General features: G+C 43.3%; 1 protein-coding gene across 3 annotated transcripts in view; it reads right to left on the minus strand.

Annotated features, from left to right (window-relative positions):
* The window catches only part of SORBS1 (sorbin and SH3 domain containing 1), a 219,596-nt gene that overhangs the window by 148,815 nt on the left and 55,071 nt on the right, over positions 1-15,710 (minus strand). For 2 of the 3 annotated variants that reach the window (XM_087432317.1, XM_087432318.1), the window contains exon 2: positions 11,016-11,104. The exons of the other annotated variant lie outside the window; for it this stretch is intronic. The gene's annotated coding sequence lies outside the window, so the exon portion shown is untranslated. The remainder of the gene's footprint in view (positions 1-11,015; positions 11,105-15,710) is intronic. 3 annotated transcript variants of the gene reach the window in all.

The raw sequence follows: 15,710 nt of genomic DNA on the forward strand, positions 1-15,710 counted from the left end.
ACCCAACGACCTGTAACTGACAAGCAAGATCCCTGAATGGAAATAGCTGGTTGGAATGCCTTCTTAGCTCGTCAGTCAGATAAGCATCTTGGGAGTAATTTTTTCCAAGGAAAGAGACATCTCTAAAGGAAATGAGTAGATGCCAAGCAGAGAATATAGCAAATTAAAACACTTCCTGACGCAGTCCAAATCCTTGGCTGATGTACTTGCAGCTCAATAACTAGAACCCAAGACCAACCCAGGGAGATTCAGGCTCCCACGTGGCTGGGAGCCAAGAAGGTCCAAAGTGCCTTCAGAAACCCTTAAGGCCAAAGACACTGGGCTTGTTCCAAGCCACAGGATTTCTGAGCTAAAGGGGGCATTGGACATCATCTAGTTCTTACTTAAAAAAAAAAAAAAGTGAGAATATGGAAGTGCTAAAGGGAAGCAGTGTTGCAGAGATCCCTAAAGAATTAAAGATTTTGAAGACCCTGATCGCCACTCAGAGTACCTTTTCCAAAATGGCCATTTTTCAACATGTACTGTTTGGTCAGTTAACAGAGGAGCCCAAAGGTTCAAACCAGTCACCCCCCACCCTCAGTGCTCAATGAGTGAGCCTCCAGTCCTGGATCCGACCCTGAGTACTTCAGACCAAGCGCGATGGGGAGAGAGTCAGATGACCTGCAGTGACCTGGAACCAACCTCACAAAACTGCGTCATCCACGAACAGGCAGTAAGGGAACGAGCCACACCCCACCCTCTGAGACTTTAACCCTAAACAGAACATTCTAAATGTCAAATATTGTCCAAAAGCTCAGAGACAAGTTTTGGAGATGGAAAATATGCAAACAAGCATTTCTACACACCTCACCTTGTATCCCATACTCCATGGATGGGTCCAGAAACCAACATTCACTTTTTTTTTTTACCGACACAAAATGGTTCAGACAAGTGTCCACTTTCTCTCTCCTAAGGCTTCCCTTTTCCAGTGCTCTGTCAGAGTTCCTCTGTTTGCTCCAAGTAGGAAACTTCCATTGTGCACTATCAGTCTTTAACACACGCTAAATTAGGGCAATTTGGAGACAGGAGCAGCAGTGACAGCAGCCAGGAGGGGACAGGCTAAAGCAAAAAGCTCTGAATGTTTGAAACCAAACCCTGAATCTGCAATTCCTCTATTTCCTTAGAAACAGTTGCTGATGCTTACCCCAACCAAAGATAAACCAGGACAAACCCGGAAAGGGAAGGGGAAGCAGTGAGGTAAGGACTGTTGTAAACCTGGCACAATGCAGAGGAAAAGCTCCTCGGGTTGTCAGGACACGGTTTTCCTCCCTACAAGAAAAATGAGATAACACGACACTATGAATAGTGACATCAGGCTGTAACCAGGCACTAAGCAGAGGCTTGCCATCTTCACACATTTAGAAGTCATCCACAGTGCCTGTGGAGATTGTTGGGGTACAATGGAAAGAACATGGCATCTGGAGTCAGAGGACGTGAATTTGTGTCCTGGCTCTGCCTTGAGCAAGCTGTGTGACATCAGGTCAGACACTCAACCTCTCTGAGTTTCAGTCCTCTGTGAACTATAAAATGAATGAGTTGAATTAGCTGATTTCATAGTTTTCTTTCAGTTCTAACATTGTTATACTACTAATACTGCAGCAAAGCAGTTATGCCTCCATTCAGCAAGCATTTATTGAACACTTTCCACATGTCAGGTGCTGTGCTGGCTACTAGAACAGTCTTGCACCCAAGGAACCTTCTGGTCCACATACGCCAGCAGCCTGTAAACAAGCTTCTACAGTACAGAGGGAGAGACGTGTGACCCAGCACAGAATGGAGCAGAGAGCAATCAGGAACAGCTCCCCAGGAGTGATGCCTGGGCCAGTGAAGGAGGAGATAATTAGGCCAAAGGAAAAGGCGATAGGAATAATATGTACAAAAGCACACAGGAATGGCCCAATAGGGCACCCACGGTGGGAGGAGTTCTGAGATAAAGGCCTTACAAGCCATGGAAGAAGAGCTATTGCCCAGCACCCCCGGGGCCCCTCACCTGCCCTGTTGTTCACCTCAACATCTCCCTATATCTCAGGGTCGGCTTATGCCAACACCACGTCAATCACCAAGCAACCATCCAACCCCTGGCCCCCAGCCTCTCCTTTTGTCGCTGAGTCACACCGCCAGGCCACACCTGCTGTCCATAGAAGCTCCCAGTCACTCAGCAGGCCTTGCTTTCAGCTCTTGCTCAGCCCCTAGTGCCTGACCCTTGGCAGCTGTTCTAAATAGTTTCCATCTTCCTCAGAGCCACAACCACATCCCACCCACCCTACTCAGGCTCAGTAAATGATTCCCACCTCCTGTGTTTCAGGGAATGACTGTCCAAGCACAGCTCCCATAGCAACCCTTCTGCCCACCTGTCCCAAGTTCCTTCCTAAATAACCCGGGCCAAGCTGTGGGTCTCTCTGCTCCCAAGTACAAAGGAAAGTAAAGAGACTCTATTAAGAAACAGAAACGATGCTCATCAGCCAATGCAGACTGTGGCCCACGCATTTGACTGGGCTCTGAAACAAGTACACTTAAGTGCAATAAGGTTTATGGATGTACTCCACATGTCAAAAGGTATTATGTAAATATTATCAGCTACTCCATAACTGCTGGCTGAACAAACAAGTAAACAAATCAATGAGTTTGATGTTTAAGAGGCAATCTAAAGAGTTGCAAAATACACAGTATCTTCAGGCATATGAAGCAAGAATGCAGCCTAGAATTCTGCAAGAAGATCCCTTCCATAACACAATGGCAAGGCCTTTGCAAGCCTGGTCTCTAGTCCTAGCCCCTAGTCTCTCTAGTCCCTGCTTTGCTCCTACACATACAGCCCATTTAATGCCAACCCAAGCAGCACTGAATCATTTTAGTGCCATTTATTTCTAAAATAAATTTCCTAAAGCAAATAATATACTTACTATAAAATACACTCAACAGGTTTAATAGATATTGCATATATAGTACACTACCCTGTGTATTTATTTATTTTATTTTTCCATGCTCTAAGTGCCATTATAAGCTCTCAGCCAGTGAAAAGAAAGCACAACACACTCTTGGCCACCTGCAGACACAGCCCCATTGCAAAACACCCTTTGCAGCCTCCATGGCACCATCCTGTGTCAAGCATGTTCTACAACATGTATTGTTTACTCTGTTAAAGCCTCTCTGTCTGCCATTTATTTTTTGTTCTGGTCAACAATTTTGACTCATAATGGTCAAGAGATGGTATACAATGGGTGTTGGACCTACCACAAAGAAAGAAAGGAAATTAATCACTGGGGATTGTAAAATTCAAGTGTTAGGGCAGTCCAACCAGTGAACATGGGTCTGATTATATGGGAGCATCAGTCATCGGAAATATTCTATAGAAAAATCCTTCTGCCTTGTTCATCTCTGCACCATCTATGCAACAGAGCTAGAGTTCTCTCCCAGTGCTACAAGTTCAGAGTTATGCCATGAGCTCATCAGTACAAAACTCATAATACTTAGTCCTTCTTTTGTGTTTATTATAGGGAGCCATGAGGAATAAATGATGACATTAGGAACTCTTCTCCACTGAGACTCTGCTCTTCTCACCCCATAGAACTTGTGATGTAGCCAGTACTCCAGAGTTTTCCAGAATGCATGCCCAGCACTGAGTGAGTATTGCATGTGACAGAACAAGAGAAATCTAGATTGTTAGAGTTTGAGGGAAACCCAAATATGATCTCATTTTATATAAGAAACAAACAAAGCCCAGGGAGGGCAGGTTGTCCTAGGGTAAGTGGCATGTCGGGGCCCAGTAAGTGGCCAGGGGAGAATTTCAGTCTCCTCATCCCCTGGCCAGCATACCAAGAGTATATGATGAGCTTTCACCCTAAAACCAAGAAGCTAAAAATGAAAAGGATCAAGCTGCTGTCTCTATCTTGGCTAGCATTTAGTTTTCAGAAGTTTACAAGAATGATTTTAGGAGGTAAAAGGCATTATTAGAGGAAATAGAAACTGCTGATCACAATAGCTCATAAAATGGGAATGATTTAGATTAAAGTCACACTGTTACTAAAGCTCTAGGTTGGTTTGTTGGCTTTCTCTTGTTGATGTGAAGTTCCTCTCCTGTAACCTACCGGATGCTTTGGAAGGAACCAGGGCCCAAAAAACTAACAACTCTGCATGACAGAAGTCACCAACGTTTTAATGAAACAGTTTTATATTTTTGTCTGCTTATTGTAAAAAGGGAAAAAACTAAGAAATGTTCAGCTGCTTCAAGTTCAGTAGTTCAGTTCTACTTGAAAGAAAAAAAAACTGGAAATATTTAAGAGCAAATACAATTAGTAGATTTATATAAATGTTCCCAACATGGAAATTTTATGAGCAAACTACATTATACAGAGTACATGATATGTTTCAAAACTAATAATGACTTGATATTTGTAAATAATACTTAAAAATTACATTATTGCTTTCTTTCCTTCCCCTCATTTAAAAATGCACAAATCTCTTTAAGAAAAAAAACATTTGTTTCACTACTCCACTGCCCCAACTATTTTCTCCCTATCATTTTGGTTTACATTATTTAAAAAGGAGGATATCAAAATGATGTTTTGCTGAACTCAAGATCCCTTGATTTTTCTTTTTTTGTTGTTTTTTTTTTTTTTTTTTGAGGAAGATCAGCCCTGTGCTAACATCTGCCACTCCTCCTCTTTTTTTGCTGAGGAAGACTGGCCCTGGGCTAACATCCGTGCCCATCTTCCTCCACTTAATATGGGACGCCGCCACAGCTTGGCTTCCCAAGTGGTGCGTCGGTGCACGTCCGGGATCCGAACCAGCGAACCCCGGGCCGCCACAGCGGAGCGCACGCACTTAACCACTTGCGCCACCGGGCCGGCCCCTCCCTTGATTTTTCAAGATAAGATTTTAACTGAAACTGTAGGTCCAGGGTTACAAAACCAAAAAACCTGACAGGGCCAAACAGGTAACAGTGGGTGGTGTGGTGACTGCAGCAAACTGGGACTCGCATGCTCCACATAAGGGGACAACCGCTGGTTCCACTCCAGCCCACAGTGTTCCATGTGAGAATACGGCCCAAAACTGTGAGATATTCTAATTGTCAAGAGTAGCTAGAAATCAAATTATGTGAAATTTCCTGACTTGTCAAGTTCTGGCCACTTACTTCAAAAGCTTCTAAAACACTGGTGTTGTGTGGGCAGCTGGTTTGCAACCTGCCACAAAGAACAAAGATGCTATAAACGTAATTAATTCAGGGAACAAATGCAACATCTAGAAACACAAATTTTGTTGGAAAATGAAGGGTGAACTCTATATACTTTTTTTTTTAAACCTATATTCTCCTATAATAACTTTTCTCTTGGTCCGAGGAGGGGTAAGGGGGAATAAATGAACTTGAGAAAAAAGTGAAATTAGCTGTTAAAATGCAAAAAGGGTAAAGGTGCCTCTACTTCCTTTTCTTATTAAAACAATAACAATTCATATAAGAGTATTTCCAGCTTTTGAAGTCCATGTTGGGACAATTGTGGAAGTTTCAAGTTTCACTGAAGTTAGGCTGCCTTAAACATAGCTATCTTCCCTAAACTTTCTCCATCTAATAGAAATGCCATCCTAGAGCAGGACCTGCCACTCAGAGCTGTCCAGACGCAGCCACTTTTACAATGGTACGCTAATGGTTTGTATGACTAAGTTAGAAGGCACGATAACCGAGTGGGAAGTGTCATCTCCTGAAAATTATATATGCAAATTGTGTACGCGCAGATGTGCCTTAGAGCGGTTCCCGACCCCTCCCCCAAAAAAGCCTAAGAACCAACACCTAAACGATCATAATAGTGAAAGTTCAACTGTGCAAGTTCAAGCAGAAATAATGCAGTCATTTTTTCAAGCACACCTCTGCAGGAACCATTTTTATTTAATCACCGCCATAAGCAGCAGACCAGAGAAAAATCTCTTTGAGGGAGGAAAACAGGGTGAGTCATCTCCATGTTGATAAGGAGACTGCAAGATGAGTGCACTGCTGTGAAGTAGGAATCAGATGGTGCCTTGTCTAAATTAGTCAGTAGAGCAATCAGAATGATTTCTTCCCGTGACATTCGGTAATCACTGGAGATGATGCTGATCTCTCTGTTTTAGTGATAACCCCAAGTACGATCTCCTGTTTACTTCCTCAAACCAGGGAAAAAAAGGAAGGACAAATGAGGTATTTCACACAGTTCGTAGTCACTAGATGGAAAAGGAGAAAATATCTTGTTTTTACACATGGTCGGCAAATGTGATACAACTTCCCGTTTAAAAAGTACAAAATCAAATGTGTAAATCTCTTGGAGAAACACCAACACCTAAGAAATGCTGCTGCTGCACAAAATGGATATCATGTCTTTGTAGGACACAATAACTTTGGCCAGAAAGTGGCCTTAGGAACCACTGGTGACACAAACCAATATGGCAGCCCAGAGAGAGAGTTTTAGACAATGACTACTGCAGAAGCTGCCCCCAACAGCACACACTCCAAACAGCAGTGTGGCAATCAGCAGCTTTGGTCCTAGAGACTGAATTCCAGCCTACACTTTCAGAAAGGGGACAACTTAAGCAAATTCCATTTTGAGCATTTTCCTACAGTAGCTGAGATTCTTAAAATGTGAAAAATGAGTTTGGGTTGCTTTTAAATTTGACTGAACTCTGGGGTTAGAAACTGTCAACCACAATGTATTCCAAATTCCATGTCCTGTTCCACAATGCAATAACACTTTGCTTTAAAGGGCAACAGGGAGATGTCCAGCTGAAATGTCCATAATTTGTGGCTCAACTCATGGCAAGAACACCTCATTTCTAATTCGTATTTGTCTAAAGCAGCTGAATAACATATTGGCCAGAAACAGCCTTGAATCCTTTTTGAAAGAAGGGAAGGAAAGAGAAAAGAAGAAATTGGCCTGATTGACATGTTACTATACATGCAAAAATTTGAAATTCAAGTTAAAGATGCCTAGTCCCAAGTTGCTGATGAACATGAAGGCTCAGAACAAATAAAGGCAATGGACACTGAACAGGCAATGACCTTGATCAAAATACACATTGAGCAAGAGCACTTATAAAACCAAGTAGTGAAGGAACTTTAAGTTTTCCTAGATCATGTATTGAGTCTAAAAGAGATTCTATTATGCTTTTTAAAGCTAATACATAAACATGATACAAAAAAATTTAGGGTATAGGGTGAAAAGTAAGTCTCCTTCCTACACCACTGCCCTCATCTCTAGCATCAACTCCTGAGAAGGTCTACACACACACAAGCCATGAGGCTCTGTTCTGCTTTTTAACTTAAGGAGGATACCACCATTTTTAAATGCCCCAGCACTCTAAGTCTCCAGGGACATGGGAAGGCACCATCCTTCTTTTTATTCCTGAAATCACTTACTAAGAAGGAAGCAAGGAGGGGAAATCCTCCCTGCATGATTGCCAGTAAGTTTCATCCTTTTTAATTTTATTTAGGTTCCACTCTGCGAGAAAAGAAGACAAACGAAAACCAGGGTTGGTGCCAATCATCATGAATACCATTCCACTGACACTTCCATTTTGCCATAAACCATTGGTTATAGATCTAGAATGCTACACAATCAATGTTTATTTTCCAGAGATTAGATGTTCCAGAAATCCCCCTGAGAATATTTTCACTGAAATACAAGGGTCTTGAAATACATGTAAAACAAGTTAGGGCTGCCCATTACCCAAGTGATTTGAAACAGCACATTTTAGAACGCTGCTTATCACACTGCCCTCAATAGCTGCACTGGCTTCCCATTCTTTTGTCATTTCCACAAAAGGCCTGAAAAGACCAGGCCTGGGGAAAAGGTGAAAATGTTTTCAAAGAAGGGAATCTTGAGGATATTCAAAAGCCTCTGGGGAGGGCTAAACTGAGAGGCTCACTAGGGCAGTCGGAGACGGGTGGGGCTCGAAGCCCCAGCAAGAGGAAGGAAGCAGGCAGGCTTTGAGCTGCTAACTGTGGGAAGGGGGCAAAACCGTCTACGGGGGCCGGAGATTACAAGACTAAGGAAACTTAGCAGGCAACCTGAAATGGAAAAACTGAGGAGCCCAATGAGATTGTGCAGGAAGCTCAGTGGGGCAATTTCTCTGGGAAATGGACAAAACCAATAAGGAGCAGCTGCATTTTGTGCCAGAGGCCCAGAAATAGATGAAAATGTATGTGATTCAGAACTGTTCTCATCAGTCAATGGCAGTTGAGGGGTATGGGTGGTACCTGAAACACATACATCTACTACAACCATCGTGGTATACTGTTACTGTTTTTTTTTGTTGTTTTTTTTTTTTAATTTATTTTTGTGAGGAAGATCAGCCCTGAGCTAACATCCGTGCTAATTCTCTTTTTGCTGAGGAAGACCGGCTCTGAGCTAACGTCTATTGCCAATCCTCCTCCTTTTTTTTTTTCCCCAAAGCCCCAGTAGATAGTTGTATGTCATAGTTGCACATCCTTCTAGTTGCTGTATGCGGGACTTGGCCTCAGCATGGCCGGAGAAGCGGTGCGTCAGCGCGCGCCCGGATCCGAACCCGGGCCCCCAGCAGTGGAGCGCGCGCACTTAACCACTAAGTCACGGGGCCAGGCCCCTGTTACTGCTTTTTATCTTCTAGTCTTGATCCTTGTTACTTCAAAGATATCCTAAATATTTCCTAAATTGTGGTCCTGCAAATCATGGTGCCTGATTGGCTTTTCATGGAATTTTATCATATCTAACTTTCATTGCAAAATTACTGATTTTCAGGCATTTGCACTTAGTGAACCTTCATTTAATGAACTTTTGGATGATATGATTGTAGGATGAAAAAAATCTGAAATGTATTAACAATAAATTAAATTTAGTCATCAAAATGGCTTGTAGAAGTTCCAGTGCATATAAACAACAGTGTAGTTTACAGGCTATTATTGGCAAAGGATGCTGGATCCTTCTGCTTGCCAGCCAAAGGCACGGCCATGTGCCAGTTGCATAAATGCAGTTTATAATTCACTCAGCTGACCAGATTTAAAATTATGCAATTCTAAAACTAACTTTATTGATTTGAGGGAGTCACAGTATTTCAAATTTTTTACATAAGGTGAAGCTTTATTACTACTTTTATATCTCATTTGAATAATTTATACTTGCATTACACGAAATCATACTATATTCATCAGCATGTCTTCATTTACTTCTTAGTAGGGATTTTATATGGAAAATCTACCCTTTGCCTTTCCTCTTTTCTCTGTCCAAATCCTACGGATCCCTCCTTTCTCTCCTTAAGTGTGATGTCATCCAGTCTCATAGTTTTAAATCCCATCTACACGCTGACAACTCTCAAAGGTACCATTTCCAGCCCTAGCCAACTCTAAATCTCTTCAAGATTATCAAATGGGCCTCTCAAACTTAATATGTCCCAAACAGAACTCTCAGGGTCCCCCCTAAACCTCCCTCTTTATTCCCCATCTCAGTAAATAGCAACATCGTTCACTCAACCAAAAACACTGGACTCATTCTTGACTCTTCTTTTTGCCCACACCCCACACCCAATCCAGCAGGCTCTACCTTCAAAATATATCCTGAGCTTGACCATTCACATCATTCTACAATCACCACGCTAATCCAGGCCACGCCCTTATCTATTGCCTGGACCACTGGAAGGGCCTCCTACAGGTAACACTGATTCTACTCTTGCCCCTAAAGTCTTTCTCCACTCAGGACCCAGAGAAATAATTTCAGAGCACAAAGATCACATCACTACTCTACTCCAACTTCTCCAATGGTATCCAATCACACTCAGAGTAACATCCCAACTCCTTATCATGGCCTACAAGAGCTGGCTCCCACCTACCACTGATCTCATTTCATATCACTCTCCCACCCATAACTACCCCCCCCAGCTCAAGGTGCTTCCCTGAGGACTCCCACCACAGAGCTCTTCCTGCCGTCCAGATGGACGCCAGTTGTGGGACCCAGAATGTCCACTGTGTCCCTTTAGACATAGCAATCTGGAGAGTCAGCCTCCCATACCTGAGTTGGGTCACGCCTGTCCTGACTGCCTTTCCTTCCCGCTCCAACCTCCAGTGCTCTGCAAGCTCCCCAGGTGGCCATGTCACTGGGATTTGTCTCACTGGGCCATAAGAGCACCTGGTCCACAAGTTGGGAGCTGACCAGGGGGTCAGCATCAAACAACCCAGATTTTCTCAACAAAGAGCGGCTAGAATCAAGATGCAGGGGTCATACTGCCTCCCTGGCTCATGGTGGTCCTTCCCCTCAATAGCTCACCTGAGAACTTCAACACCAACTAGCTAGCATGCCTCGAAGCACCCTCATCTCAGCATTGGAACACACTGTTGTTAAGGACACATTTTTGCCTCTCTTAACTGCCACAGAAGCAAGACATTTACCTGCTGTGATGAGTAATTAAGTTTCTTTCAAAAAAGGAAGAACATTTGTTAGCTGTGAAATTATCTGATCTCAAATAAAAATGAAGGTAATTGTGAAACATAGTTAATTCATCTTTCAAGAAACAGCAGCTGCAGTGGTAGGAAGGAAAAAAAATGAAAATGCAAATCTCTTGAAGAACCACTATGGAGGACTCAGAAAATAGGTATTTAAAATCCATGTTTCAACATATGTGTTCACATTTTAATTTGTTAGCTTAGAATTGCCCAGCTCTATATCTCAGAGCCAAATAGGATTACCTTATATTTGTCTAGCACTTTATTCCCTTTGAAGCATTCTCACATATCTCGTTTAGCAGAACAGGACTCATTTCTCCATCTGGGGCCCAGAGAGGTCAAACAATTCACTTAAGATCCCACAGTAAAAACTGCAGATTCAAGTACGTACCAGAACCCAGATATGCCTAGGCCCAGCCCAGTGTCCTTCCTTCTATAACAGAAAGGACAGTGTGGTTCTCTGAAAACCACATTCTTTAATCCACTGAAAATATTTCCCTTCACTGCAGAAGAAGAAGAAGAAAAAAAAAATACATATATTCACCAGTGGTTTAAGGTGGTGGCAAGATGCATTGGTCCTGGAGCTCTGGGCAGAGAGAGGGTTTCACAAACTCTTCCAACCAATGCCAACCCCTGCAATGACAAACATACAAAACATCTGGTGTGAATCAGGCACCCTGTGGCCTCTCCCCAAGAAGGCCATCCAAACACCATTTACACTCAAAGTTCCCATCCTCTTCTTCCAGTCCCCTGCTACTTCTCCAAGTAGAACAAGAATCTTTAGTTTACCAGCTGAAATGGTCCCCATTAGAATCAATGGATCTTAGGCAGAAAAAGCTTTACAGATCATCTATAACAGGGATCACAGACTAAAAGCCCAATGGGTCACATATAGCCTGTAGAAGTATTGTATTGATCTGCAAGATGTTTAGAAAATTTGAGCTAAAATTTAAAAATCAGAGATGTCACATAAAAACTCAGACGACTTGCTTCTCTAAAAAAAAAAAAATCAGAGGATCTGTCAACATGGCCCACGTTCATGTCTGAAAATGATCAACTGGTGCTAGTAGCAGCTGCTTTTCATAAGCAGGCTTGGCTACTCCAATATGCCATAGTCTCTACCACACTCTACTGTCTCAACACAGAGAAGAGCTGTGGTTATCACCGCTCTTGCATTATTGTGTTGTGTGGGTGTGGTACAGAAATTATTTCCCTCTACCTATTCTAACGAAAGTAGAAACAGAAAAGAAAAAGTGGCTGAGTCTCAAGAGGAAAAAAAAAATGGTAGAGTACATATAGAAACTTAAGTTAGTAACCTTATTCCTGTAGACGTTTGCAACCCCTGAACAAGTACAACACTCCCATTTTATACAAGTTAAAAATAAGCAGGAAAGTGACTTGCCCACTCCCACAGTGAGAGGCAGAGCTAATTCTAGAACCTAGTTCTCTTGACTGCCAATCTAGGACTCTTTCACTACGGCCCACTGCATAGTAGTCTTATATTACAAAGCAAAAAATATTATTTATTCATATATATATACACACATACACACGTATATGTATGTCTCTCTCAAAGCTAACACAACATTCAAGGAAATATAGCTGAAGTATCCAACCCACTCTGTACTAAAATGCTTGCCATAACTTCATTTGTCAAAGAATATAAGAGTAAGTTACACCAGGTTCCCTAAGGGTTCGTTTCCTAATGTGACATTTTCAATAATTTTGCTGCTTTAAGTACAAGAAAAATTCTCACAAATACCATGCATCTATTACTTTAAAAGTGCTCAGTTAATGTTCCAAACTGTCTGAAATACTTTTTATGCTAGAAAAACATCCTTTAATATGCATCTTGAATACAAGGCTATAAATAAGCTTGGGTACAGGTACTAGCACTGTAATAAATGAACAATGTCCAACTAAAAATCTTGGTGGGAGTTATTTATATCATCCCCTCAAAAAATGTATTGATTTATTCACTCAACAGGTATTTACTGAACCTCATTACACACCAGGCAGCGTGCGAGGCAGTAGAGACACCAAGATGAACAAGATCCAGTCCTTGCCCTTAAGTTGCTCCATCTGGGTAAAAGATCCAGACACCCAACAATTCTAAACCAATGGGTAAGGTAAAGATCTGGGTAGGCACAGGTGTTATGGGAACACTGAGCAGGGGCTCCTAGTGCAGCTGAGGTGAATAGATGCTTCCCAGTAGGACAGAGGCCTGAGGAAATCCTAAAGTAGGGATGGGAGGGGAGTGGAGTGGGCAGGGGACGACCTGAGGGGATGGTGGGAATTACAGGGATAACACGGGCAAAAGCAAGAAGTGAGAACAGCCCCTCCACTTTGGCCTTGTCTGGATCTTGTGTTACCTCATGGGTTTTAAAAATTCCTGCCTTGTGCCACCTGACCCAACATCTGCTGAGACTCAATGCCCAGCCCTACATGGGCACGCATGGAAGTTTATCTTGCCAAGTGCCCGTATCAAGAATGCCACCAATTCAGCCCTGCTGCCTGGCAATGCACACCTATGACTGCCTCAGGGCAACCAATGCTGTCTCTGAGTCTAAAGGGCCCAAGAAACATGGGGATAGAAATACTGAGCCTTCTAGTATTTCCAGTACTTCCATGATGTCTCTGAGAAGACTAAGTAGATTTTTTTCCATGTGCCAGTCTCAAGACGGTCCTGTCTCTAGCTCAGGGCCTGCATTTCTATGGCCAGAATCTACTACACAGTCAAGCCTCAAGCAGAAGTTTTATGAGAATATGTCCCAGAATATCTTCCCATCAAAATCCCCAGGTACAGTTCTTTTCTTCATGAATGAGAAAGGGATGAGCCACCAGCCCTGATCTAGGCTGAGGCAAAGCCAGGGGGTAGCATTCCCAAAAGATAAGCTTTTGGAAAGGGGCATAAAGAGGAGTGAAGACCAAAAACGTGGCCATGGTTAGGATTCAAGGCCAGTAAGAGGAAATAGGGAGGCAAAATTCACCTCAAGAGTGGGAAGAACTTGGGGCCAGCCCAGTGGCGCAAGCGGTTAAGTGCACGCACTCCTCTGTGGCGGCCCGGGGTTCGCCAGTTCGGATCCTGGGTGCGCACCGACACACTGCTTGGCAAGCCATGCTGTGGCGGCATCCCATATAAAGTGGAGGAAGATGGGCACGGATGTTAGCCCAGGGCCAGTCTTCCTCAGCAAAAAAAGAGGAGGATTGGCAGATGTTAGCACAGGGCTGATCTCCTCACAAAAAAAAAAAAAGAGTGGGAAGAACTTCCCTGGATCTGTAAGGGGTGGGCAGGTTCCCAAATCTGGCTGAAAATTAGAATCACCTGGAAAACTAAAAAAAACTCCCTGGGCCCCAGACCTACTAAATCAGAATCTCTGGTTTCGAGGCCCAGGGATTAGTCAGCAGATTCTGATGCCCAGACTCTGATACCATTTCCAAATGGGTATTGTTCATTGAGAGGCTTCAGGAGCTCCAGAACAATCTCCTTAAGGTCATTAATTCAGTATCCTCCCGGCAGCACTCAAGAATCCAGGCTTTGGGGAGTTGTATATTCTTAGTATGTTTACCCACTCCCTACATCACATTATGACAACCATCACTTAACTCTGTTTTATTTTAAATAAAAAAAACACAGAATGCCAGCAGCCAGAATGGCAACTGGGTAAATAAAGTGGGCCCTCCCTCCTTGCCCTAGTGCCTGTATACCATGACGCAACACCAGTGCCTCCAATAGTTTATTGGAGTTGTCCAGCCTCAGCAGAACTGAGTCCTTGTACACCTGTGTAGGCTCACCCTACACCCTACAGCAGAGTAAACGGTCTGGGAGCATCCGGTCATCGAAGGTGGCCTTCGAGGAACAGCTCCAAAGCACACAGCACTCTGATCAGGTCCTTACTGCCCACCAAAGAACAGGACACTGCAGATCAGTGCAATGCCTGGAAATCTGCCAGGCCAGCTGAGCACTTCTCATCCCAGAGTTCCACTTTGTGGTCAGGTAACGACCCAAGCAATCTCAAGCCAGGAATGGCAAAGTAAATGCTGTGTACCACAAAAATGAGAGATCGGAGTAAGCTGGTTCCCTGAATGGACCAGCCTAGAAAGATCTCTTACCCGACATCACCAGATGCTACCAGGTGACCTTCAGACAGTCCAGCACCAGAGACACCCACGGCTGACCAAGGTCAGCCTTCCTGATTGCAAGACCCAACAGCAACCCACAGTATCCTTCACTAGAAGGAGATGACTCTCAAGCATCCCCTTCAACCTAACGGGGTCCTCCACTTGAGCCATATGCAAATTTGGAAGAGCATGGGTGGAGCAGGAAGTTTAGGAAAAGCTCAAGATACTAATTTGCCCCTTCTGGTGGTCCTCAATTTTTAGGCAAGCCATCATTTCCTGTAGTACCATTATGTCCTTGCCTAAAACAACACCCTTCTCTGACCCAACCCTCCAAAATAAATCACAAGAGTTGTTCCAGGCCCTGCCAAACACCTTGAACCATCACCTCTCTCATTTAAATCCTCATCTCTATCCCATTCCAAGAATATAGAATAATACCGGATGTTGTGAAAGTCACATTAGCCACCTTCATTACTACTAAACATCAATCCACACCACCCAACCAGCTCTGAACCAGTGGGAGTCTCTCGGGTTACATGTTCTCACAGAACCACGTCTTTCTCCTTCACAGCATGAAGCACTTACTTGTGCTTGCCTTTTTATTCAAGTTTTAAGGGGTCTTTTGTTTGTGTGACTGGCTAATCACTGTATCCGACCATAGTGCCTTCAAACCCTCCAGGTTCCTTTAAGATATACCTCCAATTTCACGTCTCCCAGCTAAAAGATGATCAAGCCAACCCATTCCCCAACTACTCAGTCTTGCCACTGGCCTCTGAAATCTAAGCAGCCACTAATTAGTCCACTAATTTAATGGACTAGGAAGGACCCTGCTCAGAAGACTAGTCTAGAATTGGAGAAAATCCCTAACTGGCCTTGAGGCTGACCAACTCAGGAAAGAAGCAAAGCAGAATAATTATCTTTTTATTTCTTTTGTGCGTTTTTTTTTTTAAATCACACTGCATTTATTATTTTATTTAAGATGACTTTCTAAGATACGCAAGATGAACTCTTTTTTTGACCTTGAAAAAGCAATTCCCTATTTCCCAGAGCAAATCCCACTGGGGCCATGCCCAGTGCCACATCCTCAGGACTTGAACACCACTGAGGCTTCCAAAAT

Source organism: Ceratotherium simum, chromosome 6 (genome assembly GCF_057802395.1).
Source record: "Ceratotherium simum simum isolate JZ-2026a chromosome 6, ASM5780239v1, whole genome shotgun sequence".
Taxonomy (NCBI): Eukaryota; Metazoa; Chordata; class Mammalia; order Perissodactyla; family Rhinocerotidae; genus Ceratotherium; species Ceratotherium simum.